Source organism: Mesoplodon densirostris, chromosome 2 (assembly GCF_025265405.1).
Source record: "Mesoplodon densirostris isolate mMesDen1 chromosome 2, mMesDen1 primary haplotype, whole genome shotgun sequence".
In the NCBI taxonomy this organism is placed as follows: Eukaryota; Metazoa; Chordata; class Mammalia; order Artiodactyla; family Ziphiidae; genus Mesoplodon; species Mesoplodon densirostris.
In genome coordinates, this window is record NC_082662.1 from 50,189,220 (window position 1) to 50,217,148 (window position 27,929).

Here is a 27,929-nt window from a genome sequence, read left to right on the forward strand (position 1 = left end):
CGAAGACCTAACACAGCAAATAAATAAATAAATAAATAAATAAATAAACTCCTACCCCCAACATCTTCTTAAAAAAAAAAAAAACTAGGTCAACATGACCACTTTACACCCTTTAGGATGGCTGCTATCAAGAAATAAAACAAAACAAATAAACCCCCCAAACCAGAAAATAACAAGTATTGACAAGGATGTGGAGAAATTAGAATGCTTGTGCACTGTTAATAGAAACATAAAATGGTTCAGCCAATATGGAAAACAGTATGGTGGTTCCTCAAAAAATTAAAAATAGAACTACCATATGATCCAGCAATTCCACTTCTGGATATACACCCAGAAGAATTAAAAGCAGAGTCTTGAAAGGATATTTGCACACCCATGCTGAGAGCAGCATTATTCACCAACAGTCAAAAGGTGGAAGCAATACAAGTATCCACTGACCGATGAATGGATAAGCAAAATGCGGTCTATGTATACAATGGAATATTATTCAGCCTTAAACAGGAAGAAAATTCTGGTACATGCTACAACGTGGATGTACCTTGAGGACATTATGCTCGGTGAAATGAGCCAGTCACTAAAAGACAAAACCTGTATGATTAATTCCACTTATATGAGACCCTAAAGTAGTCAAATCCATAGATACAGAAAGCAGAATGGTGGTTGCCAGGGGCTAGGGGGAGGGGGGAATGGGAGTTGGTGTTTAATGGGTATAGAGCTTTAGCTTTGCAAGAAGAAAAACCTTCTGGAGATTGGTTACACAACAACGTATGGCTAAGATGGTAAATGTTATGTGTATTTTACCACAGTTTTGAAAATCTGGGTCAAGACAGTACACACACACACAAAACTACATTATAAGTGGTCACTGATCTCTGCTTGTATGTCTCCAAGGAGGCAGAGCTCCTTGCCTCATCAGGCAGCCCCACTGAACTCCAGCCTTCTGACTATAAGAACCTTCTTCTTGATACTCACCTAATACCTGTTTTCCCGTACCTTCTACCCTTTGGTCAGAGTTTTCCTTTGGGGCCACATAAACTAAGCCTTACTCTTCTTTCACATGATGCCAACTGTTGCAACATTTGATGCCAGGATCCTTTCTCTTTTTGGGTTTTCCCACAGGTCTGTACTTGACAGGGGTTCAAATCCCCTCTCCTCCTTTCACTTCTGTCTGATTCGCCTTGTCTGAGTAGGAAAGGGTAGTTGCCTGAGAAAATGCTCAGACTCTACAGGGAGTTAGCTGTGAAACCTAGACCAATGATAATAACCACAGCTACTAGTCTCCAAGCGTCAGTTACATGCCAAGCATCACACTGGTGCTTTATAGCCAACACATGGCATCTGCCTCACAATCCTATGATGTGGGTATTATCGTGCCCAGTTTACAAATGGGTTGAAGCTCAGAGAAGTGAAGATACTTGCCTGGGGTCACTCAGCCAGTACCCCAGGAGCTTGCACTAGAATGCAGGGCTGCCTGACATTGTTCAGATCAGGGTACTTTCATTTCCTGACCCAGCCACACTGGGCCATGACTAAGAAAATTAAATTCTGAGCCAAAGCAGGAGAGATGTCTACGAGCCTATAGATCTCTCTCTGGGCCTCCTTTGCAGGGATGTTTCAGGAACTCAAGTGACTCTGCTGGTTTTATCTGCGAGGCTGGTGGAATGCCTTGTCAAACACCCAAGCATATTTTTGTCACTTTAAGAAATCAAGGCAATTTCTGTGCTTGACAAAGGTAAAATCTTTTAAAGCTTTGGAGGATTGGGAAAGGGAATAAAAAAGACGTTAATAGAATGACATATTTTTAGTGTAACACTTCAGAGAAAACTCTGGGGGAACAAAAAATAAAACGAACGACCTAAATATGTTCTTTTTTTACACTAGGAGCTTCAAAGGAGTGGGCTGTGCTGGATATCTGAGTGCCCTGAATCTGTAAAGGATTTGAAAACAATGGGAACCCTCTAGGACAAAGGCCCTGCTTTAGTCTGTAAACTGCGCCAGCCTGAACGCCGGGTTAACTACTTTGAACTGACTGACGGGTGAATGACTGGACCTTCTCAGTGTCAGCATCTGTAAAGTAAGGACAGTGGTACTCACCTCACAGAACTCTGGTGAGATTTATATGAAACCGATGCATATTAAAATTGTATTAAATATTTATTATATTTAATGTAACATATCTATATAACATATAGTATAATGACTATATTATATTTAATATTTATATTAAATCAGTTATATTTGATTAAATGCATGGAAAGCAGGGTATATGTTGGGCATGTTCCAAGGGAAAATGGAAATGTTTTCCTTTAATTTAGTGGCAGGGCTCTTAGTTGAAAGTTGGACAAACAGCTCATTTAAGAAGACTATTAAGATATCTTCTATTTTCGCTATGTTCCTGAGAACCTAGCAAATATGAATTCTGCAATCAAATGTGAATGCTATAAGTTGATAGGAGTCTACCCCCTCTTGTGGGTGCTGAGTATGGGAGCCTGGCTGGGGCATCAGGGGTGTCAGGAGGCGTGGACCCTGCTTCTAGCTTCATTACAGGGGCAGGTGTCACCCCAATAGCCATGCTAATCCTTACTAAAAGGATTCTGGCTTTGTTTAGATAACAAAGCAGCAATTTGCTCAGGGAGGGTGGGCTCAGTCCCAGAAGGTGAATCATGATTGATCAAAGCTTACCACGGGAGTCTCATTCCTTTTTGCAGGTGACTTGTAGCAATGGGGCCATGACTGAATTCTGGCCATTGAGACAAAAGGTGGGGGGGCACTTCAAGAAAAGATTTTCCATTCTGATGAAATCCTTTTCCTCCCTGCCTCTGCATTCTGGCATGTGAGGATGTGATGCCCGAAGCAGGGCAGCCTTCTTGTGACCATGAGGGAGAAAACCAAGAGGTCTGGAAAAGTGAACTCAGAGGGCTGCAATTATTAAACTGCTGAGTTAACAGACCTGGGAACTGCCTGCCCTGTAATTCTAGTTATGTGACGTAGTAAACCCCAGTGTTTTCAAGTACTTTTATCCAGGTCACCCATTTCCAAAATCATCCTAAAGGATACAAACACTAACTCATCCTGTGACCCTAGATACCTGCCCTTTCTGGACCTCAGTTTCTTCTTGTATTAAATGTGGGGTTGGATTAGATTCATGTTGGCAAATGAGTAGGTAGCCCATGGGGCAGATTCAGCCTGGCAGTTGTGTTTGGGTTTCCCTGTGCATCATACAGACCAAACTTACTAAGAAAACGTGACCCCTGTACTTCCTAAAACTCTTCTAACTGCCCTTATGAGCCGCTACCCTCATGGGATAGTGGTGAAAAATGGAATCTTGTCTGTTAGTCCTACCTCCCTCTCTTCTGGAATGAGGAGTCTTTTTGGACACCTTGGCTCTTCTCTGTAAATGCTCATGGCCAAGGGTAAAAGAGAAGGGCTTACATGCTCTTGTGGCTTTAGAACTATGTGGTTTTCTCTAGATCTGCTGTAGGACCGTAGGGCGGGTTGTGGCCCTAGACCCTGTACAGAGTCTGGTCAGATGTAGCAGGTCTTTATGGTTCTCTGGAATATTGTGTTGCCTCTACAGCTGAAATCCTGGATCCTAGACAGAGCCCTTGTATTTTGTAACCTCGGATGTCAGGTCTCTTCTAGCTGCCTGTGCTGGACCCCTCCACATTCCCTCCCTGGGATGTCCAGGGTATGGACAGGTGCTGGGGAAGCAGGAATAGTACTTAGATCTATTATCGGAGACACCTCTGTACACACGTGTGTTACTATGCTCTCTTATGGGATGTGGTACCAAGCCAAATGCTGAGAGCTCTTGTTGTCTCTCCCAGGCAACGTCTAGAGGAGTGGGCTCTGGCTTCCTATGTTCTTGAGTCCCCTCATCCCTGTCTGGATATCTCCATGACTAGTCCCTGCACCCCTTGTCAAGATGAGGCTACACAGTAGGAGGTAGAGGTGAGAGATGAATAAGAATCCTGCTATCTGATTTCCTCATCAACTTCCTCCTTTTCACATACTCCTAGGACAAATGACCCAAGTTTTTCTTTTCTTTATCCTGACTAGAAGGGACAAATCCTCCTGTATTAGGACTCACGATTTCATGGCAGACAGGTAGGAGAAACCTCTAAACCAGAGACAACAGAAATCAAGAGAATTTTAAAAATTATATCATTGTACTATATTTAAGATCATTTTCCGTTTGTCACAATATTTTAAAAAATTATAAGATTCTAGATATAAACCTAGATTTTTAATCTTTTCTTTAAAACTCAGAAGCTCTGGCAACATGGAACTCACACTCTTGCAGCACAATAACTGGCTTGAGCTGAGTAGTTTTCTTCCCTTCAAGAGTATGTGTACCCATATGGTCACCTTATCTTTGATAAAGGAGGCAAGAATATACAATGGAGAAAAGACAGCCTCTTCAATAAGTGGTGCTGGGAAAACTGGACAGCTACATGTAAAAGAATGAAATTAGAACACTCCCTAACACCATATACAAAAATAAACTCAAAACGGATTAAAGAACTAAATGTAAGGCCAGACACTATAAAACTCTTAGAGGAAAACATAGGCAGAACACTCTATGACATAAATCACAGCAAAAACCTTTTTGACCCACCTCCTAGAGAAATGGATATAAAAACAAAAATAGACAAATGGGACCCAATGAAACTTCAAAGCTTTTGCACAGCAAAGGAAACCATAAACAAGACCAAAAGACAACCCTCAGAATGGGAGAAAATATTTGCAAATGAAGCAACTGACAAAGGATTAATCTCCAAGATTTACAAGCAGCTTATGCAGCTCAGTATCCAAAAAACAAGCAACCCAATCCAAAATGGGCAGAAGACCTAAATAGACATTTCTCCAAAGAAGATATACAGATTGCCAACAAACACATGAAAGAATGCTCAACATCATTAATTATTAGAGAAATCCAATTCAAAACTACAGTGAGACATCATCTCACACCAGTCAGAATGGTCATCATCAAAAAATCTACAAACAATAAATGCTGGAGAGGGTTTGGAGAAAAGGGAACACTCTTGCACTGTTGGTGGGAATGTAAATTTATATAGCCACTAGGGAGAACAGTATGGAGGTTCCTTAAAAAACTAAATATAGAACTACCATACGACCCAGCAATCCCACTACTGGGCATATACCCTGAGAAAACCATAATTCAAAGAGTCATGTACTACAATGTTCATTGCAGCTCTATTTACAATAGCCAGGACATGGAAGCAACCTAAGTGTCCATCAAGAGATGAATGGATAAAGAAGATGTGGCACATATATACAATGGATTATTACTCAGCCATAAAAAGAAACGAAATTGAGTTATTTGTAGTGAGGTGGATGGACCTAGAGTCTGTCATACAGAGTGAAGTAAGTCAGAAAGAGAAAAACAAATACTGTATGCTAACACATATATATGGAATCTAAAAAAAAAAAAAAAAAAAAGGTCATGAAGAACCTCGGGGCAAGACAGGAATAAAGACTCAGACCTGCTAGAGAATGGACTTGAGGATATGGGGAGGGGGAAGGGCAAGCTGGGACGAAGTGAGAGAGTGGCATGGACATATATACACTACCAAATGTAAAATAGCCAGTGGGAAGCAGCCGCATAGTACAGGGAGATCAGCTCGGTGCTTTGTGACCACCTAGAGGGGTGAGATAGGGAGGGTGGGAGGGAGGGAGACTCAAGAGGGAAGAGTTATGGGGATATATGTATATGTATAGCTGATTCACTTTGTTATAAAGCAGAAACTAACACACCATTGTAGAGCAATTATACTCCAATAAAGATGTTTTATATATATATATATACATATATATATATATATATATATATATATATATATGTATATATATATATATGTATGTATTAGGGACTTCCCTGGTGATCCAGTGGTTAAGAATCCATCTTGCAGGGCTTCCCTGGTGGCGCAGTGGTTGGGAGTCCGCCTGCCATTGCAGGGGACGCGGGTTCATGCCCCGGTCCAGGAGGATCCCACATGCCGCGGAATGGCTGGGCCCGTGGGCCATGGCTGCTGAGCCTGCGTGTCCGGAGCCTGTGCTCTTCAGCAGGAGAGGCCACGGCAGTGAGAGGCCCACGTACCGCAAAAAAAAAAAAGAATCCATCTTGCAATGCAGGGGACGCTGGTTCGATCCCTGGTCAGGGAACTAAGATCCCACATGCTGCAGGGCAACTAAGCCCGCATGCCACAACTACTGAGCCCGTGTGCTCTGGAGCCTGCATGCCACAACTACAGAGGCTGCGCATCGCAACTAAGACCTGATGCAGCCATTAAATAAATAAATAAATAAATAAATAAATAAATAAATAAGTATTTTAAAAAATGTATTAAATGAACGAAAAAATGAGCAAATGAACATGTGGTCAGTGTTTGGCAACATTCAAAGGCTATCTATAATTATTACCTCATTGATCACCATTAAAACCCTGGGGGATAGTGTCCCCATTTTAGAGGTGAGGAGACTGAGGCTCAGAGATACAGAATGACTTCCTCATGATCACACAGAACCAGGCTTGGCAAGCAGGTCCTTTGATTCTATTTTTTTTTTTTGAAGTATAGTTGATTTACAATGTTGTATTAATTTCTGCCATACAGCAAAGTGATTCAGTTCTTGCTTGGGGTGTAGTGGGATCACACACCAGGTTAGACCAGCAAGACACAGCACTTCCACAAGGGAGCAGCAGGATGACTGTGGTTGTGGTCATTTTCAAGTTCAAAGCCAGCAGAGGATCCCGGGAAGGCCAGGGAGGTGTGTCTGAGACCCTTTCTGGGACTGTGAGAGACCTGAGGCTGGATGGATAAATTTGTCCCATCAGATCTCTGACATCTGAACCCAGCTCTGGACAGTTCCTTTGGCTCAGAAGTGCCTATCTTGTGTCACCCAAGTTATCACTTGTTGATACAAAGTAAGTAGAGAAGAATCAAAAGCAATGGACCACTATCTTTCTATTAGAGGGCAGGGCTGTTTCTGCCATCAGACTAGGAGCTCCCTGAGGACAGGGACAATGTCTCACCCTCTTCTGTGTCTGAGAGTATGGAAGTGGTACAGAGAACTCAAGGACCCCTCTTCCCTGGGAGAACCAGCTTGGACCACACCAAGACTTGACCTGGGGCAGACAGACAGTCAGGTGGTAGCAGCAACTCCACTAGCTTTGTTCCACCTGCCGGAGTGGACCGTGGGAGTCAGGGTCACATAAATTCCTCATGCCACCCTCCCCTTTCTGTGGGGCTTGGATTTATCTCCACATGATAACAGGAGCTCCATGTACCACCACTCAGGAAGAAAAGAGGTCACCCCATCTCATGAAGATAAATACCATAGCGTGGTATGACAGCCTCCCTGGGCACCGTGCACCGTGTAATTACTATCATATAAATATTATTACAACAACCCCCCCCAAAAAAAAGAGTATGTGTACCATCTGGCTCTTCACAGTCTGGACACTCCCCGTTGTCTTGGACCTTGAATGCATCCAATTCATCCATCTATCTTCCCCTTCTTGGCATTTAGTTTTCTAAGATCCGCTCCACTTACACAGTTGGGACTCTATGGTCAATACCTCTCCCTGCTCCCACCCCATGTCCAGCACCCTGCTAAGTGCAGCCAGGGAATATAACATATTATAGCCTGATTAAACGTATGATTATCACATGAATATATAATATATTATATGTAATTACATAACCCAGTTAAGTATGTACAACTAACACTTATTTAAAAATAACAAGAAAGGGTTCATAAAACCCTCTAAGAGCATTTGAACATGTCACTTCGCTTCTGTTCTTTGAACCAGCTGTGGGACTGTGTGCAGGTTACCAGGGCCAACTGGACTCCTATTTCCTCAGCCATGGAATGAGGAGGGCAGGACTAATTCCAGGGCTCTGAGATTACATGAGTTCAGCCCAAGAAGCATACATGCTAGGATTAGGAGACCCAAGCAGTGTAAGATAGACCCTCACCTTTAAGGGGTTTATGGTCTAGTTGGGAAAATAAAACAAAAGCACACGATGGGAAAACATCACAAAGCACAGAGGGATCATTGATTTCCAGGGGCTCAGTGCTCAGAACCACACGATCTGAGAATCAGAAGGAGCTGTAGAACCTCTTCCTTTCCCACCAGCATCTTCCCTGACCTCCTCTTCTTCTCTAAAAATACAATTCAGCATCACCCCTGCTCCTCCTGAAGCCCCCAAGTCTGGGGGAGTTAGTACCCTCCACAGTGGTCCTGCAGCTCTGCACAGTTGCTGTTTGTCTGTCCCCCACTGTGCTGTGACTCTTGAGGGCTAGGAATGTAATCAATATCTGTCTTATTTCCCAGAATTCCCTACCCATTATTTTGGTAACAACACTCTCTTCTCCTTGAATAAACTATGCCAGCACCTCATTCCACGTAGTCCTGATGAAATGGCTGGTAAAGATTTCCATCACACACACACACACACACACACACACACACACACACACACACACACACACACACACACACGCCCTCCCTCTGGTGAGCAAATAAAATTAGACCAGATTCTTTCACCAGGGAATCTGAGTCTTAAGGGAAGTGACATGCTGTTACAGAATATTGAAAGAATTTGAAGCAAATCATTCTTTCCACAGAGTCCATTTGTTCCTGCTTCTGTTATCCACTGGCCTGTCCTTGTTCTCTCACTCCTCCTTGGATGTTCAATCCTTCCTTAACTCTGCAGCCTTCGTGATACTCCCCCTCCTCTGCCTTCTTTATTTTAAGTTAGACAAAGCCATTCCTCTCTGTTGCTTACAACCAAGGATCGTAACTCATTCTGGGATCAAATCTCATTCAACATTGGTGCTTAACACAGAGTCTGGCATATGGTGAGCTCTGGAGACAAAATATTAAATGTTTGTTAAGTGAATAAATTCTCTACCAATGCCACCATCCACTCCATGGCATCCCTGACAGATGGCCATCTTTCATTTATCTATTAGACCATGGCCAACAAGGGAAAACTCAGTCTCTCAATAGGCAGCTGAGGCTATTTGGAAATTTTTCCCAAATGAATTCTATCACACATCCCAAATTGTTAGAAAGTTCTTCCCAAATGAGTTAAAATCTTACTCTCATTGCCTTCCCCCAGCTATTCCTTGTTCTTTGCTGGGACCATGAGAATTCTTCCATCAGATAATTTCAAAGTCAGGGCTAGCCACATCTACAGGGCTTCAGGGTTTGTTAAGAGTTCTCTAAGGGATAATAATATCTCACATTTGAAAGGCAAATAATACTTAGAGGGTTTTCAAAGCTCTTTACCAACCACTAGGTAATTTATTCTTACAAAAACTCTGAGACACAGATTGCCGGGGGATTACCAGTTCTCCATTTCACATGTCAGGAGGCTCTATCCCAGAAAGATCATCTAATTCTTTTTTCCAGGTCACACAGATAATAAAGGGCAGATTTGAGACTCAATGCCTAATCATTATGGCTTAATTCTCCCACCTTTTCCGTTTTACCCTGAGTCTCTCACCACAAGATTATAACAATCATCTCAGTGATGAAGATATGGTTTTAAAGGAGGTGCTCTGTTTCAGCTATCCTGCTGGTGTTTTAAATATATTCCCCTATTCTTCCATCATCCAAGAGTGTATGATTATTTCTATATCATGGTTGAGGAAACTGCGGTTCAGTGCAGACAAGAGACTTGCCCAAGATCACTAGGTAATATATATTAAAGCTGATATTTGAACCCTGAATTCACATGTCAGACATACAGGGAGTTGGATCATGCTTGTGTGAGCACCTGGCCTGTGCCCCAAAAGTCCACTGAGTACTGTTCAATTCCCTGACTAGGGATCAAGGTCTCAACAAGGTCAACAGCCATTCCCTTATTCACTATCCCTGTGGCTTCTGGGGCCACTTTGTTACTCTCCTCTTCCATTTTCTAAAGCCTTCCTCCATCTCCTGCCCTCCCCTCCCCACACACCTATCTGCATTAAATGGTTTACAAAGTCCTATCAGGAGCTTTCATTGCAGAATGATTTAGGGGGAAGAGGGGAGATTGGCTACACACATGGGAACCATTTGGGTCATTTTTATTTCTCCATCTGTGGGCAGCATCAACTTAACATGGAAAGTGTTTCCCACAGCTGCACTAAGACCAACAAGAAACATCTGTATTCTGCTACTCTGCCTCCCCCAAAGGAATGGTGTTTTCTTAAAGTTCATCTGCAAGCTTCTATTCCTAGGATTGATAACACTATAAAATAATGGTAAAGTTAATTATTGGCAAATTAAAATGGAAGTGCTTTCTAAATTCTTGGGACATTCACGTTACTATCAAATGAGTTTATTGTGATTAAAATGATTAATGACATTCCAGGAAAAACCAGAGAATTAAAATCCTGAACACAAAGAAGGTTAAAGTCTTATCATCATTAGAGTACATCAAGGAAAACCACTGAGTGTCCTCCTTATCTGTTTACATTAGCAAAAGAGACACAGAGCAAATAAAGAAAATCATTTGAATCTTCACAAAAATGAAAATCTGGGGGCTCACTGTCTCATTTATGTAGCATTTGGAACCAGCATGTCTTGTACAGGAAGAGGAACAATAGCTCACTTGTAATTTAAACAAAATAGACAGACCAATGGAACAGAATTGAAAGGCTAAAAATAGACCCAAGCATATTATAAGATTTCAGCATATATTCAAGAGGGCATTTTAAAACTGGGGAAAAGGCTGGATTATTAAATAAAGGTGTGGGGCAACTGGTTCATCACTGGCTGAGGGGAGATAATTACCTTATATGTTACCCCTAAATAGATTCCAGAACAAAATAGCTAGATAAAAATACATGTGACTATTTCTCTATGTCTATTGTGTTGAGGCAGGCAGGACAGTAGAAGCACCATTCCAAAAAGAGAAACCAGAAAAGACGACATTAGTAGATTTGATAAGATACAATTTAAACTAAATCGAAAAGTAAATAATGACATGGAGAAAATATCTACAATATATTTGAAAGCTAAAAGGATAATATCTTTGATATTATTTTTTCAGATATAAAGACTGTCTTTGATATATAAAGATCTTCTACAAATAAATAAGAAAAAGCCAAATTTCTGATATAAAAATGAGCAAAAGACTTGAAAGAAGAAATAAAAGCAGCCAATACAACTACAACTATGAAAACATTTCCCCCTCAGTAGGAGGTAAATAATGCAAAATAAAATAAAATAATGATTTTAAAAGCCTTAAAATAAGCAAGTTGTGAGTTTACAGAGCGATAGATGGAACTGCTTAGATTTTGCTGCAAGAGTATGAATTGGCCCAAAATTTATGGAAAGCAATTTGGAGAAAACAAACAAACAAACAATGACAAAAAAACTTGTATACTGCATTAGTTTGCTAGGACTGTCATAATGAAACCAAGTCTCCCTAAAACTGAGCTCCCCTTCTGAATTTATGATTAATCCCTTTATCCAAAACTTGATTTCCTTCTTAGTCCCACCCTGTTCCCCTCAGGATTGAAGAGTACCAAAGAAAAGGGGGGATTAAAACTGAGCAGGCCCCTGTGGGGTCTTCCCTGGTACAAAAGTCCCTTCTTGTCCCCCATTTCTTGTTTGTAGAAAAAGGCTTTAGTCTCCTGGCCTTCCCTGAGTTCCAAAGAGTAGACTGAAACAGTTACTAATTAGGAAAGGTGAGGGAATGCAGAAACAAAGGAAAAGCTGTTAAGGAAGAAAAGTAATGATAGCTTAAATAATAGTTCAGCCATGAAACAGAGTCCTAGTTCCTCCTCAAGGGATATAGATAACAATCTGACACATATCTTTTAGTTGTTCTGTAGAAACTAAGACCCCCACCCAGGTAGGGGATGGTGAACACATGCTGACCAGAAGCATGGAAACCCCAGACTGGTTGGAACCAGAAGGTTGATGATTAAGATTCCTGAGACACCACACTGTTACCTCATCATCAACTAATCAGAAGAAAGTCCACAAGCTGATCGTGCCCCCTGCAACCCTCACCCCAAATGTTGCCTTTAAAAACTCTTCCCTGAAATCCATCAGAGAGTTTGAGCATGAGCTGCCCATTCTCCTTGCTCAGCACCTGCGACAAACACTGTACTTTCCTTCACCCCAACCTGGTGTCAGTAAATTGGCTTTGCTGTGTGGTTGACAAGTGGACCTAAGTTCAGTAACAATAACAAAGTACCACAAACAGGGTGGTTAAACAACAAAACGTTATTTTCTCACAGTTCAGGAGGCTGGAAGTCCAAGATCAAGGTGCCAGCAGGGTTGGTTTCTCCCGAGGTCTCTTTCCTTGGCTGGTGGATGACTGCTGTCTTGCCATCTTGTAACTCCATCCTTCCTCTGTGCACACACATCTTTGATGTCTCCTTCTCTTTGTAAAAGGACACTACTCTTGTTGGATTAGGGCCCCACGCTCATGACCTCCTTTAACCTTAATTACTTCTTTAAAGACCCGATCTCCAAATACAGTCACACTGGGGGTTAGAACTTCAATATATGAATTTGGGGTGTGTGGGGGGAACACAGTTCAGTCCGTAACACACATGGAAAGTGTATTATGAGTACACACACACACACATGTACAGACCATAAAAATATTCTTACCCTTTGGCCCACTAATTCTAGATCTAAGATATTACCCTAAAAAGCACACAAAGCAAACAGCCCAAACCCCTCCTTGTTGTTAAGTAGACGTACCTCTCATCCTATATCCTATTTCCTAATCTTACTTTCCACCTCAGTAAAATTGGTGATAGACTGCTGAATCAGATTCTTTTGAGATGGGGGTCCATTCATTCATTGTTATGACTTTTTTTAAAGAGTAGTTTTAGGTTCACAGCAAAATTGAGAAGAAGGTACAAAGGTTTCCCATATACACCCTTGTCCCCTAACATGAACAGCCCCCCATTATCAACACCCTGCATCAGAGTGCTACATTTTTCATAACTGAAGATCCTACATTGACACATCATAATCACCCAAAGTCCATAGTTTACACTAGGGTTCGCTCTTCATGTTATACAATCTAAGGGTTTGGACAAATGTATAATGACATGTATCCATCAGTTCTGTATCATACAGAGGAGTTCCACTGCCCTAAACATGCTCTGTGCTCTACCTATTCATCCCTCTCTCCCACTGTAACCCCTGACTTATTTTTTTAAATTAAATTCTGAAGTGCTCCTGATATGCAGCCAGGTGATGGTGAAATCACTCTGTAAATGACTATGAAGAATATGAGAGGGTGAGATGTTATTGCCTGTAAACCCTCCCCCTCCCCTCCACCACCATCACCACCCTGGGGAAAGCTGCATTGCCCCTTGAATGGAGTGTATTCGTGGTGGAGGGCAGCATGGCTGGGTGCAAAGCACCTCTGCTGTGGAATCTGGCAGACTGGCTGAGATTTACTCTGTTCTTAGAGACTGTGTGACCCTGGGCAAATCCTTTACCTTTTCTGAGTAAAGGTACCTACTTGCAGAGCGGTATAAGGATCAGAGATCATTTAGGAAAAGTGTCTCGTGGCTGGCCCATGTTAGATGTTCAGGAAATGGATGATATACTATCATGATCATCACCACAGCCATTTCAGGAATGAATGAAACAACCAAAGTCGTGATGGCAATACCAAAGTGTAGGAATATCCAGATCAAAGATATCTTACAGAAGTTCAAATTCTGAATTGAGAGAGTATGTCCTGGAGGAGATGGTCTATGTTTTGGAGGTAGATAGATCTGGGTTCAAATCCCGATGGAAAGGAGCAGAACCCTGTGCCCCTACCCACCCTAGTACAAAGGCCTCTCCATGTCCCCTGCCATTTGTTTTTAGAAAAGCTGAAATCGCTCAGGCTTCCCTGGGTCACAAAAGGACAGGTTCAAGCAGTTAAGGATGAGGACAATAGAGTCATAGACTCAGTTTCTGATGCACATCCCTGACTTGTTTTACAGATACTATAACTGCCACCAGAGGGAAAAAAGCTAACTGCATGATGACCAGACTGCAGTCATGACATAAGGTGCTCCATCTTGAGCAATACTGTGTTTATGGCGAGCACTATTCAAGGAAATGGCCTTAACAGAATGGGATTAATGCTACTGCTCATAACAATCTTTACCTTTGTGGGCATCAAAATAATTGTAGCAGGCTTCCCTGGTGGCGCAGTGGTTGTGAGTCCACCTGCCGTTGCAGGGGACACGGGTTTGTGCCCAGGTCCGGGAAGATCCCACATGCCACAGAGCGGCTGGGCCAGTGAGCCATGGCCACTGAGCCTGTGCGTCCGGAGCCTGTGCTCCGCAACGGGAGAGGCCACAGCAGTGAGAGGCCCGCGTACAGCAAAAAAATAAAAAAAATAATTGTAGCTCATCTTGCCCATATATGTAAGCAGGCAACTAAGACTGTCAGAAAAGAGATGCCTCAAACCCATGTCAGTACTTTTCACCCTAAGACCTCGATGTCTTTTCTCAGCATGAAGAAGTCACAGAACACGGAACTTCATCCCTAATCCCATAGAAATGGAATGATATCTGATGGGGGGTGGTTTGTAGGCAGCTCTTTGCAGGAACCCACTCTCAGCAGGAAACACTTTTTTCTGGCCAATTTAAGCAAAACTACATTGTGACTAACTTTTAAATCAGGCACCCCCATTCGCTACTCATCTCTGGCCCTAGCACACATTTCAAGTCTTTTGATCACACAATACCTTGCCTAACCTGTTGATTCTTTCCATAGATCAAAAGAAGTAGAAATGAAGAATAAGTAATTAACAGATGACCAGATCTCTTCCCTAGCTTCCCCTTCAGTAACCTTGCGAACAAACTATGTGAAGAAGATAGCATCTAAAGACAGATTAGAAGAAGTCTGGGGAATGGTGATGACTCTGACCACATATCTCAATGATTAACTGAGATTACTTCCCTTTTTCCCTTTAAAAACTTTCATGGCAGAGCAGAATCTTCGGAGATGGTTTTTGGGGGACACTGAGTCCAACATCTCCTCCGATTGCTGGCATTCTAACTAAAAGCAACTTTCCTTTCTACCAACATTTGCCTCTCTCTCAGGTATTGAGTTTTGAGTGGCGAGCAGCTGGACCTGAGTTCGATAACACTGACTCTGCCAACTGACAAGGTAAATAAATCCAAGTGAGTTGCTTGTACTTTATGGGTCTCTGTTTCTTCATCTGTAAAACAAGGTTGATAAGTTCACTTCACAATGTTCCTGTAAATAGGCATAAATGAAATAACCCAAGTACAACATTTTGCACCATGTCTGGCACATGGTACATGTTCAGTAAGTGAAGTCATTTTTTGCCATTGACAGCGCATATCTGCCTCAGACAGGTGTGTTCACGTTGACAGTGTCAGAGGCCCTGGGGAAACTGTCTAGAGCAAAAGCTCTGATGAGTAGGTACAGTGGAGTTTTTCATTCTTTAGAGAATCTTGGGAAGGAAGAGGACTAACAAGTTATTTCATCTGCTACCTTCTCACTCAAGGATCCCTGGCTGCAAATACGCTCTGTGATCTTTTTCTCAGATAAGTTACAAATAAGCCCCAACTTGCCTTGAAAAGATTTCTGCCATCTAATAGGCTGGGGTGTTAGTCCTGATATGGTGAAATCCCTTTAGCAGAAAGCCTCCGGGCTGTCAGTGGGGCTGGGCCTTTCCTGAGTGCGGGCACTTAAAGTGAAAGATAAGGGAAGATTTCCAAATAGGAACATCTGGAAATGGAATAGGAAGGCTCCAAGGAGAGGGAACACATATTATTCAAGGCTGCCTTAGGCGATGTCTTCATGGGAAGGTTCCCTGGGAACAGGAATCAAGGATTTGAGGACTAACACTCAGGATTTTAAGGAATAAAGCCAGGAGGTCTGTTTCTGGAGCATCCTGGGGTCACTTCTTTCCTCAAGAAATTTACAGCCAGATCGAAAGGCCAGCCAGTGCGGTGGCTGCCTGGGACACCCATCTATAGAAAGTAGCAAAATCTCACTGAAATTTAGAAAGTATTGTGCCAATTAATCCAAGAGGTCACATAGGATTTTTCACACAATGGATGAAATTAAGTTGGTTGCCATATTAGTGAGGAGTCTTTGGGTTATACATAATAGAAAACCAAGTCAAACTAGATTTTTTTTAATTGTGGTAAAATACATTAACGTATAATTTACCATCTGTATCAGTCAGCTCTGGTTGCCTAGTATCATATCATATAACGAAATATCACAAGCTTGTGGCTTAAACAGAAACTTATTTTCTCACAGTTCTGGAGGCTAAATGTCCAAGTTTAAGGTGCTGGCATGGTCGGTTTTTGGTGAGGCCTCCTTTCTTGGTTCACAGACGGCCACCTTCTTGCTGTGTCCTCATACGGCCTTTCCTCTTTGCAAGCTTGGAAGGAGAGCTTTGGTGCCTCTATCTCTTCTTATGAGGACACCAGTTCTATTGGATTGGAGTCCCACTCATGACCTCACTTAACCTTAAATACCTGTTTAAAGGCCCTATCTCCATTACAATCACACTGGAGGTTAGGGCTTCAATATATGGATTATAGAAGGACACAGTTCAGTCTATAACAACATCTCAACAATTTTAAGTGTATAGTTCAACGGCATTAAGTACATTCACACTGTTGTGCAACCATAACCACCATCCATCTCCAGAATTCTTTTCAACTTCCAAACTAAAATTCTGTACCCATTAAACAATAATTTCCCATTCCTTTATCCCCTTAGCCCCTGGCAACCACAAGTCTACTTTCCGTCTCTATGACTATCTCATAGGAATAAAATCCTACTGTATTTGTCCTTATGTGCCTGGCTTAATTCCTTTTTAAGGCTGAATAATATCCCCATTGTATGTATATACCACATTGTGTTTATCCATTCTTAATGCTGCTATGAACGTGGGTATAACAGTTGAAACAGGAAGGAAGGGGGCAGGACACAACCTCTAAAAGAATGACATAGCCATAGGACATGACAAAAACTGGTTAGAACCAAGTAGGCCCAAGATGGCAGAAGATTTGACTTCCAGTGGACCTTGAGCCTCATATGCTTATTGTTAATACATTAGTGTAACCCACCAGTGCCGTAACAGTTCTGAGGCCAACCATCAAAGATCACTGGGCGGTGGCCCAATTCCTGGAAATCTCTGCCCCTTCCCCAAAATAGTTGGAATAATTCTCCCCCTCATTAGCCTATGAAGTTACCCAGCCCATAAAAACTAACCACAGCGTATTTTGGGGACTCTCGCCTTCTGAGATGGCCCACACTCTGTCTGTGGAGTGCGTTTCTCTCTAAATAAATCCACTTCTTACCCATCACTTTGTCTCTCACTGAATTCTTTCTGCGAGGCGACATCAAGAACCTGAGCTTCATTAAGTCCTGAGACTGGGTGTGTGATCTCACTTAAAAGGCCGTGGGTTCATCAGGAACAAGACAAGTTTGCCCTCTCTCACCACTCTTTTTCAACATAGTTTTGGAAGTTTTAGCCACAGCAATCAGAGAAGAAAAGGAAATAAAAGGAATCCAAATCGGAAAAGAAGAAGTAAAGCTGTCACTGTTTGCAGATGACATGATACTATACATAGAGAATCCTAAAGATGCTACCAGAAAACTGCTAGAGCTAATCAATGAATTTGGTAAAGTAGCAGGATACAAAATTAATGCACAGAAATCTCTGGCATTCCTATACACTAATGATGAAAAATCTGAAAGTGAAATTAAGAAAACACTCCCATTTACCATTGCAACAAAAAGAATAAAATATATAGGAATAAACCTACCTGAGGAGACAAAAGACCTGTATGCAGAAAATTATAAGACACTGATGAAAGAAATTAAAGATGATACAAATAGATGGAGACATATACCATGTTCTTGGATTGGAAGAATCAACATTGTGAAAATGACTCTACTACCCAAAGCAATCTACAGATTCAATGCAATCCCTATCAAACTACCACTGGCATTTTTCACAGAACTAGAACAAAAAATTTCACAATTTGTATGGAAACACAAAAGACCCCAAATAGCGAAAGCAATCTTGAGAACAAAAAATGGAGCTGGAGGAATCAGGCTCCCTGACTTCAGACTATACTACAAAGCTACAGTCATCAAGACAATATGGTACTGGCACAAAAACAGAAATATTGATCAATGGAACAGAATAGAAAGCCCAGAGATAAACCCACGCACATATGGTCACCTTATCTTTGATAAAGGAGGCGGGAATGTACAGTGGAGAAAGGACAGCCTCTTCAATAAATGGTGCTGGGAAAAATGGACAGGTACATGTAAAAGTATGAGATTAGAAAACTCCCTAACACCATACACAAAAATAAGCTCAAAATGGATTAAAGACCTAAATGTAAGGCCAGAAACTATCAAACTCTTAGAGGAAAACATAGGCAGAACACTCTATGACATAAATCACAGCAAGATCCTTTTTGACCCACCTCCTAGAGAAACGGAAATAAAAACAAAAATAAACAAATGGGACCTAATGAAACTTAAAAGCTTTTGCACAGCAAAGGAAACCATAAACAAGACCAAAAGACAACCCTCAGAATGGGAGAAAATATTTGCAAATGAAGCAACTGACAAAGGATTAATCTCCACAATTTACAAGCAGCTCATGCAGCTCAATAACAAAAAAACAAACAACCCAATCCAAAAATGGGCAGAAGACCTAAATAGACATTTCTCCAAAGAAGATATACAGATTGCCAACAAACACATGAAAGAATGCTCAACATCATTAATCATTAGAGAAATTCAAATCAAAACTACAATGAGGGCTTCCCTGGTGGCACAGTGGTTGAGAGTCTGCCTGCCGATGCAGGGGACACGGGTTCGTGCCCCGGTCTGGGAAGATCCCACATGCCGCAGAGCGGCTGGGCCCATGAGCCATGGCCGCTGAGCCTGCGCGTCCAGAGCCTGTGCTCCGCAACGGGAGAGGCCACAACCATGAGAGGCCCGCGTACCGCAAAACAAAAACAAAAACTAAAACAAAAACTACAATAAGATATCATCTCACACCGGTCAGAATGGCCATCAACAAAAAAATCTAGAAATAATAAATGCTGGAGAGGGTGTGGAGAAAAGGGAACACTCTTGCACTGCTGGTGAGAATGTGAATTGGTACAGCCACTATGGAGAATAGTATGGAGGTTCCTTAAAAAACTAAAAATAGGACTACCGTATGCCCCAGCAATACCACTACTGGGCATATACCTTGAGAAAACTATAATTCAAAAAGAGTCATGTACCAAAATGTTCATTGCAGCTGTATTTACAATAGCCAGGACATGGAAGCAACCTAAGTGTCCATCATCGGATGAATGGATAAAGAAGATGTGGCACATATATACAATGGATATTACTCAGCCATAAAAAGAAACGAAATTGAGCTATTTGTAGTGAGGTGGATGGAGCTAGAGTCTGTCATACAGAGTGAGGGAAGTCAGAAAGAGAAAGACAAATACTGTGTGCTAACACATATATATGGAATCTAAGGGAAAAAAATGTCATGAAGAACCTAGGGGTAAGACGGGAATAAAGACACAGACCTACTAGAGAATGGACTTGAGGGTATGGGGAGGGGGAAGGGTAAGCTGTGACAAATTCAGAAAGTGGCGTGGACATATATACACTACCAAACATAAAATAGATAGTGGGAAGCAGCCGCATAGCACAGGTAGATCAGCTCGGTGCTTTGTGACCACCTAGAGGGGTGGGATAGGGAGGGTCGGAGGGAGGGAAACGCAAGAGGGAAGAGATGTGGGAACATATGTATATGTATAACTGAGTCACTTTGTTATAAAGCAGAAACTAACACACCAATGTAAAGCACTTATACTCCAATAAAGATGTAAAAAAAAAAAAAAAAAAAAAAAAGACTGTGGGCTCAAGTCCCAATCTGAGTGGCATGGTTTCAAGTACACATGGATGTTTATTATTGTGATGGTGTTGATGGTTTCCTGGGTGTACACAATGTCAAAATTTATTAAATTGTACACTTCAAATATGTGCAGATTATAGTGTGGCAATTATTATTTAATATAGCTAAAAAAGCATACATGAAGAAGAAATATTTATTGAGACCTTTGACTGGGAAGTTCAGGAGAGCAGCTAACTTCAAAAGGGCCCAAATTTTATTACCCGGATTTCAAATAATGGTTATGAGTACCCTCTGCTTTGCTCCTCTCTCAGGCTGGCTTGTCCAACGTGGTAGCAAAGATGATAGTTCTTGATTTACACCGTTTTTACAACTAGGCATCCTACAGAGCAGAGAATACTGCTTTCCTGCAAGTTCCATAAAAAGCCTGAGCTGTTCTGATTGGCCTACGTTTGAACCAACCATTTTGGTTAGGGAAAAAGCATTGTCTTGACTGTCCAGCTTGGATGGGTGACCAGCCATGTGACAGGTAGGAAGGATTTATATCATGAAGTATATGGAATATATTCCTATCAACAAAGAGGGATTTTGTTATCAGAAGAGGTAAGGCAGACAGAAACTCCAGATGAGTATGGCTGCCTTGCTCTCCTAAAGGAAACTGCCCTTATATGGAAATAAAAATACACAATTTGCCAGTGACTCCCGTGTCATAGAGTATTCTTGTGATCTGCATATGAAAGCAAATCCCTGGGGCTGTAAATGTCCCCACCAGCCTCCACCAACCCCAGACCAGCCAGCTAGGCAGGAGTCTCCTGAAGTCAGCAGCCAAAAAGTCAGCTGGAAATCGGAAACTGAATCATCCATAGCATAATGCTATTTACCTAGGAAATAATCATTTATTTTCTTCTACTATCTAAATTTCGAACACAAGAAATTTGGGGGTTCAAAAAAATCACATTTCTAACACAACTCCAAGTAGTCCAAATACACTATTTTGAATATATTTGCTAATTTAAAAAAAATCAGTTTCTCTCCATTTTCATTAAGTAAATTCTAAACAAATACTTTAGAACTGTAATTTTAGAAAGACACCAGATTTTTAGGATGCCACCCCCAAACATCTCGATCTAACTCTGTTATGCTGCTATCCCTAGGTTAATTTGGAGCTACACAAATGAAAGTGAGCAGGTACTCTGTGTTAAACGCTAGACAAAGCCTTTCCCACATAGAATCACTTAGACCCCCTATCTCTGCAGGACTTAGAGATATTCAATGCTTGGTCCAGGGTCACAGACAAAATGACTGAGTGGCACTTCTGAGATTCAGAATAAAGGTTCTTCTGACTCCAAATGCCATGCCTTGTTTTTTGGTTTTGTTCGTTTTTCTGTGCAAGACCTCCACTTCCACTGTCCTTTAACAGGTTCTTAGTCCTGCCTTTGGCTGATATTACACAGATATTGTTGGGAAGCATAGCCCCTTACTGCGTAATTCCAAGGGATACATCATCCGATGTTCTTCTGAAAGCCCATGTGTGCCCTGACACATAGAGTAGTTAGGAAGCTCAGCATTGATTCCAAAATCCTAAACGTGATCTAAAACCCTGGATATAATCTGGCCCCTGCCTACCCTCTGACTTCATCTCATTTTCCTTCCCCCTCTACTTAACACGACCTGACAAGCTACAGGTGTCTCAGCGCCTCAGTGGTACCAAGCTAGTTCCCCTCAGTGCCTTCCCATGGGCTGTCTTCACCTACCTGGGCCAGCAATCCCCACACACTAACATCTGGCTGTTGCTCACCTTTAGGTATCATTTTAAATGTCATTTTTAAGGAAATGACTCCCCTGGATCCCCCAGAGGGTTGTTACCCTGTTTTGATCTCTCAGGGCACCCTGCACCCTGCTTCTCTTCCTTAGCCGTTAAGACAACTGGTACTTAATTACCCATGCTATTATTTCTTTAATGTCTGTCTCTATTTATGGACCCGTTCACAGATATTTTCTGATACACCTATTGTAATGCCTACTAGGTGCTTATCGTCTGAGGCACCAAGGCTAGAGCAGTGTCAGAATATGAGCTCTGGGAGGATTGAGATTTGGTCTGTTTTCCTCCCCATTTATCCTCCAGTTTAGTCTTGTGTTCCACCCAGAGCAGGAATTGAAAGAATGAATAAACGAAGAAAGCAAAGAACACCGTTAATTATTTATGTTAAAGCCGCACTCCATCCCCATCATTGGCAGGCTGACTCTAACCCTATTATCTCTGAGTCCCCAGCACCTAGCAGAGTGCCTGCAAGGAATGGGAGCTCAAAAAACACATACTCTATTTAATGAATCAGTGAATGACTTCAAGCAATCAATTTAATTCGGCATATGCCTTCCTCTTAGGTGTGCCCATTAATTACCAATTACCAGTGTTTACATTCCAGTGCTTAACCATTTTTTGCTGGCTTCTATAAACTCTCTGGGATGAGAGAATTGGCTTCTCAAACGACTTCCTGCATAAATTAGCCCATCTGAAAGCGAGTGTTTATCCCGGGCTCTTTGAAATTCACATCATTCGCACCAACACCCCCGCTCAGACAGTTCTTTAATTCCAGTCACCTGGGATTTCTTCCTACCTCTGTTGCCAGCTCCAGCCTAAAGCCACTTATCTTATCCACCTGGATTTACATACAAGAAAGGTCTAATCAAAGCCTGCCTGATTGTCACATCTACCCCCGGTTACAAATCTGCCATCTAATCAAGAAGACATACAGCAAATCAACATGCACTTCTTTCTGAAATCTTTTGCAGAGAAATGGGAAAGCAGGAGTCAGAGCTGGGAGCAAGGGCAGCAAGAGTCAACCGAGGGAAAATTCCCTCCCTAGGTGCGGAACACTGGGAAGAAAGGGACAAGGCAAAATGCTTTGTCTGCAGTTTGATACAACAGTGGGTGTGGAAGGAACACTAATGACCACAAAATAACATATCTATAATCTAGGGAGCCTAATGGTGTTTCCATCCTAATGTTCTCAGGATCCACAAGGCTACAAAGTTAGAAACAGAGATCCTTTAGTCTAACCCCTTCATTTTACATTTTAGGAGCTAAGTCAGGTTCAGAGAAGGGAAGAGTTAATGATAATATTAACTTTGCGCTCTTAGAATGGGCAGGCTTTGCAGGCATGATCTCTTTGGACCCTCACAATTCCTATATTTGTATTCTTTTACTCTTCCCTTAATACAGATAAGGAAAACAAGGCTTAGCAATGTCATTTTTCCCATCCACAGAGCAAGTAGGCAGTGAAGCCAGGACTCAAACTTGATCGATCATTTGTCCATTCAGCGAACATCTTTTCGCGTTCTACTAGATCAGCGCATCTTAAACTCTAATGTTCATACACGTCACCTGGAGATTTTGTTGACATTCAGATTCTGATTCTGTAGGTCTGGGGTGGGGATTTACTCCTCTCACAAGCTCCCGGGTGATGCTGCCAGTGCCAGCACTCTGTTGCTGTGTGACCTTCAGCAAATTGTTTAATTTCTCTGAGCCTCAGTCTCTTCAGCTATAACATAGAATAATAGTACCTATGTCATAGATGTGTTTTATGTGAAACACTCTCTATAAAGCTCTTAGCAACATCCCTGGCCTATTCAGCAAGAGAGAAAACACTCAGGAAATGTTGCCTATTGTTATAGTGATAGACTCGGTACCAGAGACCGTACTGGGGATACACAGATGACAAGACATTGTGTCTGGCCTCAAGGAGTTGTAATCCAGTGGGGAGGAAAGATTTGGGCTGTGATGGGCAGTGAGAGAGGGCTTCTTAGAGACAGAAGACAGCTTCTTAGCCTAGGCGTGGAATCAGAGAAGGCTTCTTAGAGACAATGCCTTTTATTTTTCTGCCACGCCCAAGGCACACCAGAGGAAGAAATCAAGGTAAGTGGCCGATTGGCGTGTGGTCATTGCCGGCCACTAAACAGGGCAGTTTCTCACCCAGGGGCTGAGCAGCCTTTAGGAGCTGATATGATCTGAGGTGATCACTGCAGAAGGATTTCCTTAGTGCTCTGGGTTCCCTCTTCCAAGACCTGGAATCCAGCCATCTGGGGTCGGTCAAGACTCAAAATTGAGATATAAACCCTTATATATTGATAGAACTCTAAACTTTTCTCCTCTGTTCTTTTAGACATGTTTTTCCCTTCTCCTCTCCCGTTTTCTAAATTCTATTCAGTCCCCAAGACCTGCCATGTTATTCACACCTGCTAAAAGTTGTGTGATGGCTGCTTGTGTTAAAAGCCTTCATTTGTTATTAGAGCTGAAGCTTCCACTGAAGTTCCTCTAGTTGATTTAAACTTCTTTTCTTTCCCCCCTAAGAGCATCATTGAACAATTCTTTCTATAATTGAGAAAACAGAAGCCTAGACTAAAAGCAGGTTCCTGATGTAGGGCTCTCACTGCTACAACCCTCTGTTAGAACAGTAACTGTAAAAAGCACAAGGTGAGGATCCCTAAGGAATCTTAGAAAGCTGATAACACATTTGGCATCCTCCCTGGAAGTGCTGGAAACAGCCTTGTTGGGTGCAGGTCCTGGCCTTTGAATTGCACAGCTCTCCCCACCTGGACCCCAGTCGGCTCCATCACTGACAAGCAGCGGTGAGATGCTTGAGCACGTGACCAAATACGGCTGAGCCTCCGGGTTCTAAAAAGTGACATGGAAATACGAATACCTGCTGACAGGTTTGTTGTGATGATTCGGTATGATAATGTATGTAGAACACCTGGTTAGTAGGCGCTCAGCGGGTGGTGGGCATGTCCAGGGTTTTAAGCAAAGTCAGTCATTCCCCAGTAAAAAAAACATTTGGCTGGCTCGCTTGGCTGCACATGGCCCTGAGGCTACACACAGCATGAGGTGCTTAGCCTGGGGTGTAGCCCTTGGGAATCTGCACCCCGTGTTCCTCCCCAGCCTCCTGCCCAGCACAGCTCCTTCTGCCCCTCTATTCCACTCTCTAGCCCTGCAAAGTGGCTTCGAGTTCCCGGAACTCTGCCGCCCTTGCTTTGGACCAGTGCTTTACCAGGAGTGTTCACTGATTCTTTCACCCCTCCCCCAACAGCGCACATCCTGGTTCATCCTTCCTGGCTTAATCAGGTCTCATGATTGATACCTTCTCAGGAAGCTTCCCCACATGTACCACCAAGCCCAGGCAGAGTCTGTGTCCTGTAACATTTATACTCTCTTGTGGAGCAGCTCACAGAGAACCCGTCTCCTCCTTCGCCATGTCTGCATCCCCCAGAAGGATGTAAGCTCAGTGCAGGCAAGAGCTGCAACTGAGGAACCCTGTTTATCATCCTCTCTCTCTCACCGCATTCAGGGTCTGGCACAGAGAGGGAACTCAATAATAATTGGAAACAAAATGGATCAGACCAACAGTAAGAGTACTGAAAAATAAAGAATGTCACCACTGTAGGGTGAGCAAGACAAATAGGTTTGTCCCATTGTTCAGACAAAAATTTACACAAACAACTTCATTTCCAGCCTTTCTAGAACAAAGCAGGATTTAAAATAAAATAGAATACAATCAATAAAATAAAATAAACCCACTACCAGGTGCCTGGGAACAAGGGTACCACAGCCAAGGCTGCTTGTCTATCAAGAAACCCTAAAAGAATCCAGGATGGTCAATGCAAGGTGCTTGGAGATGGGTTGGGGATGGGTTTAGGCAGGGCCTCTCTGAACCAAAGAGAGAAAGCCACCCTCTCAATCCCCATCACTGAAAAGCCGAGTTTTCCTTTTCTAGTGCCTATAGAATCACTTTAACATAAGCATTGTCATGTAATGAGTTGTCAGGTTGAAGGTGTAATTATTGCAAAGAGGAGAAAAATTTCAAAAGTTGAGCTTTAATAGAAAAATGAGATGGGAGCCCTGGCGTTCAAGTGTAAAACAAACTTTTTAATATTCATTCCTCCTGCACTCTTTGAAATTCACCTTCAGAGCTCCAAGGTGAACAGGGGGAAAAAGTTCAATAATTTTCAAATCCTAATTATAATTCATCACAGGTGATTAAACAAGGCTGTGGGTATTTGTTGCTCACCACTTTTTTTTCCTCCTTACAGTGGACATTTAATTTTAATTAAAAAGGGAGTTTTTCTTTTCTTTAAGGATGCCTGCTTACCTGTGCTTCTGTCTCTCTTTCCCTGAATAGAGACTCAATTCCTCCATCCCCCATTGCTACTAGATACAGAATACTGCATACATATTAATGCCTTTTATTTCAATGGAGAGCCTATCAGTTTATCCACCTTCAGTGTCTATACTTCCTGAGGCAGCCCATCCAAACTCCACAGGCTGCCTTTCCAGGTCCCCAGAATTTAGCCAGCACAGTCTCTTAAATTTCTGAGTTTCAATTTCTTTGTCTGAAAAATGGGGATGATGGTAATAAGATCTATTTTGCTACCCAAGGTCGGAACCCTGGGAAAATGAGATCATTTCTACTACATTTACTGAAGGACTGATGCCCACTGTGACATTAAGTAACCTATTAAATGCTCTCCAAACGTTGGCTCTTGTTTCTGTTACTGATAATTATTTGTTCATTCATTCAGTTAACAAACATACTAAATTCCTTTTGTGTACCAGGCACTCTGCTAATTTCTAGGGATTAAAACAGAAAAGAAAATGAACCATATGCCATCTTTTGCCATGAGGACTGACCCAGTTTAAACACAGAGACAGACAGGAGAACAAATATTTCTGATTCCATATGATCCTCACAGAAATGCTCTGAAGGTACATAAGAGGTGGGATTAGGAGTAAGTCTTGTGTAGCTTTGTAGCTCTGTGACCTTGGGAAAGTCCTTTAATATTTTGGGACTCAAAATTCATTGCATAAAAAATAAGGTCAACAGTATTGTTTCTACCAAGCTTTGAATACTGTATAAAGATTATTTTCCTTGATTTTCTATCTTCTCTTCCATAACTCTCTTATGCTCCAATCATACTTCCTAGCCTTTATGGCTGTGACTTCCCCTGCCTAGGCACTTTTCTCATTTATGTCTGGTAAACCTACAGTCACTCTCTGAAAGTTAGGATAGATGTCATGACCCCTGTGAAGCCTTCTTACTCCCCTCAGGAGAATATTCCCATAATATTTCTCTGTTCTCATCCTGATTTCAGCCCAGATCCTGTTGTACAGAGTGAGTTATAGACTTGTCTCCCCCAGATGGTGAGCTTTCTGAGGACAGCATCCTAGTCATCCCTTTACTCCATGCCTGCAGTAAAGTGCTGAAGGGGCAGTCAATGAATGGATGAAGGGGTGTGTGTTAGGATTACTTGGTTGTAAGCAACAGAAATGGACTTTGGCTACACTAAATAGAAAGGTAATTTTACTGAGAGGGTACCAGGTCATTAAAAACATGGCAGTGAGATGGAGGCTCAGGCTCATGGATGGGTGGAAACTAGGGCAGATGTAAGGACCTAAGAAGCAAGAACTAATGGATCACAGCCAGGGGAACCCACCCAACTCTCTTCCCATCATCGCTGCATACCTTTCTAGATGTGAACTCTGTGAGACAGTCTGACTGGATGGGCAGGGCAGAGCATCTTGAATGTCAGTCCTTCTGACTTCTCTTAAGGGGATAAAGGTTGACCCCAAAAAGGAATTTTGGATGCTGGTTCCAAAAGAAGGGGGTATGAGTGCTGTGGAGCCCCACCTAACAAACGTTCACCACAGACTGAGTGAATAAATGAGCGCCTCAAATTCTGTGACTTATTTGTTTCTGAATCCCAGTGCTTGGCTCAGTGCCTATCAATAAGTGATCTTCTTGATTCATACTTATTTTAAGATCTGCTCTGGAATTCTTTTTTAAAGGGATAGACTTTATTCTCATCTGCCACTGGAGAGACTGAACAGTCAAACCCAGTCCCTTCTATACAGAGCTTTCTGCCAGACAGAAAGGCTCAATCTAATCACTCTGACCATCTTCACAATGATCAGTCTTCTTGTTTAATCAATTGAGAGCCACCCACATCAGC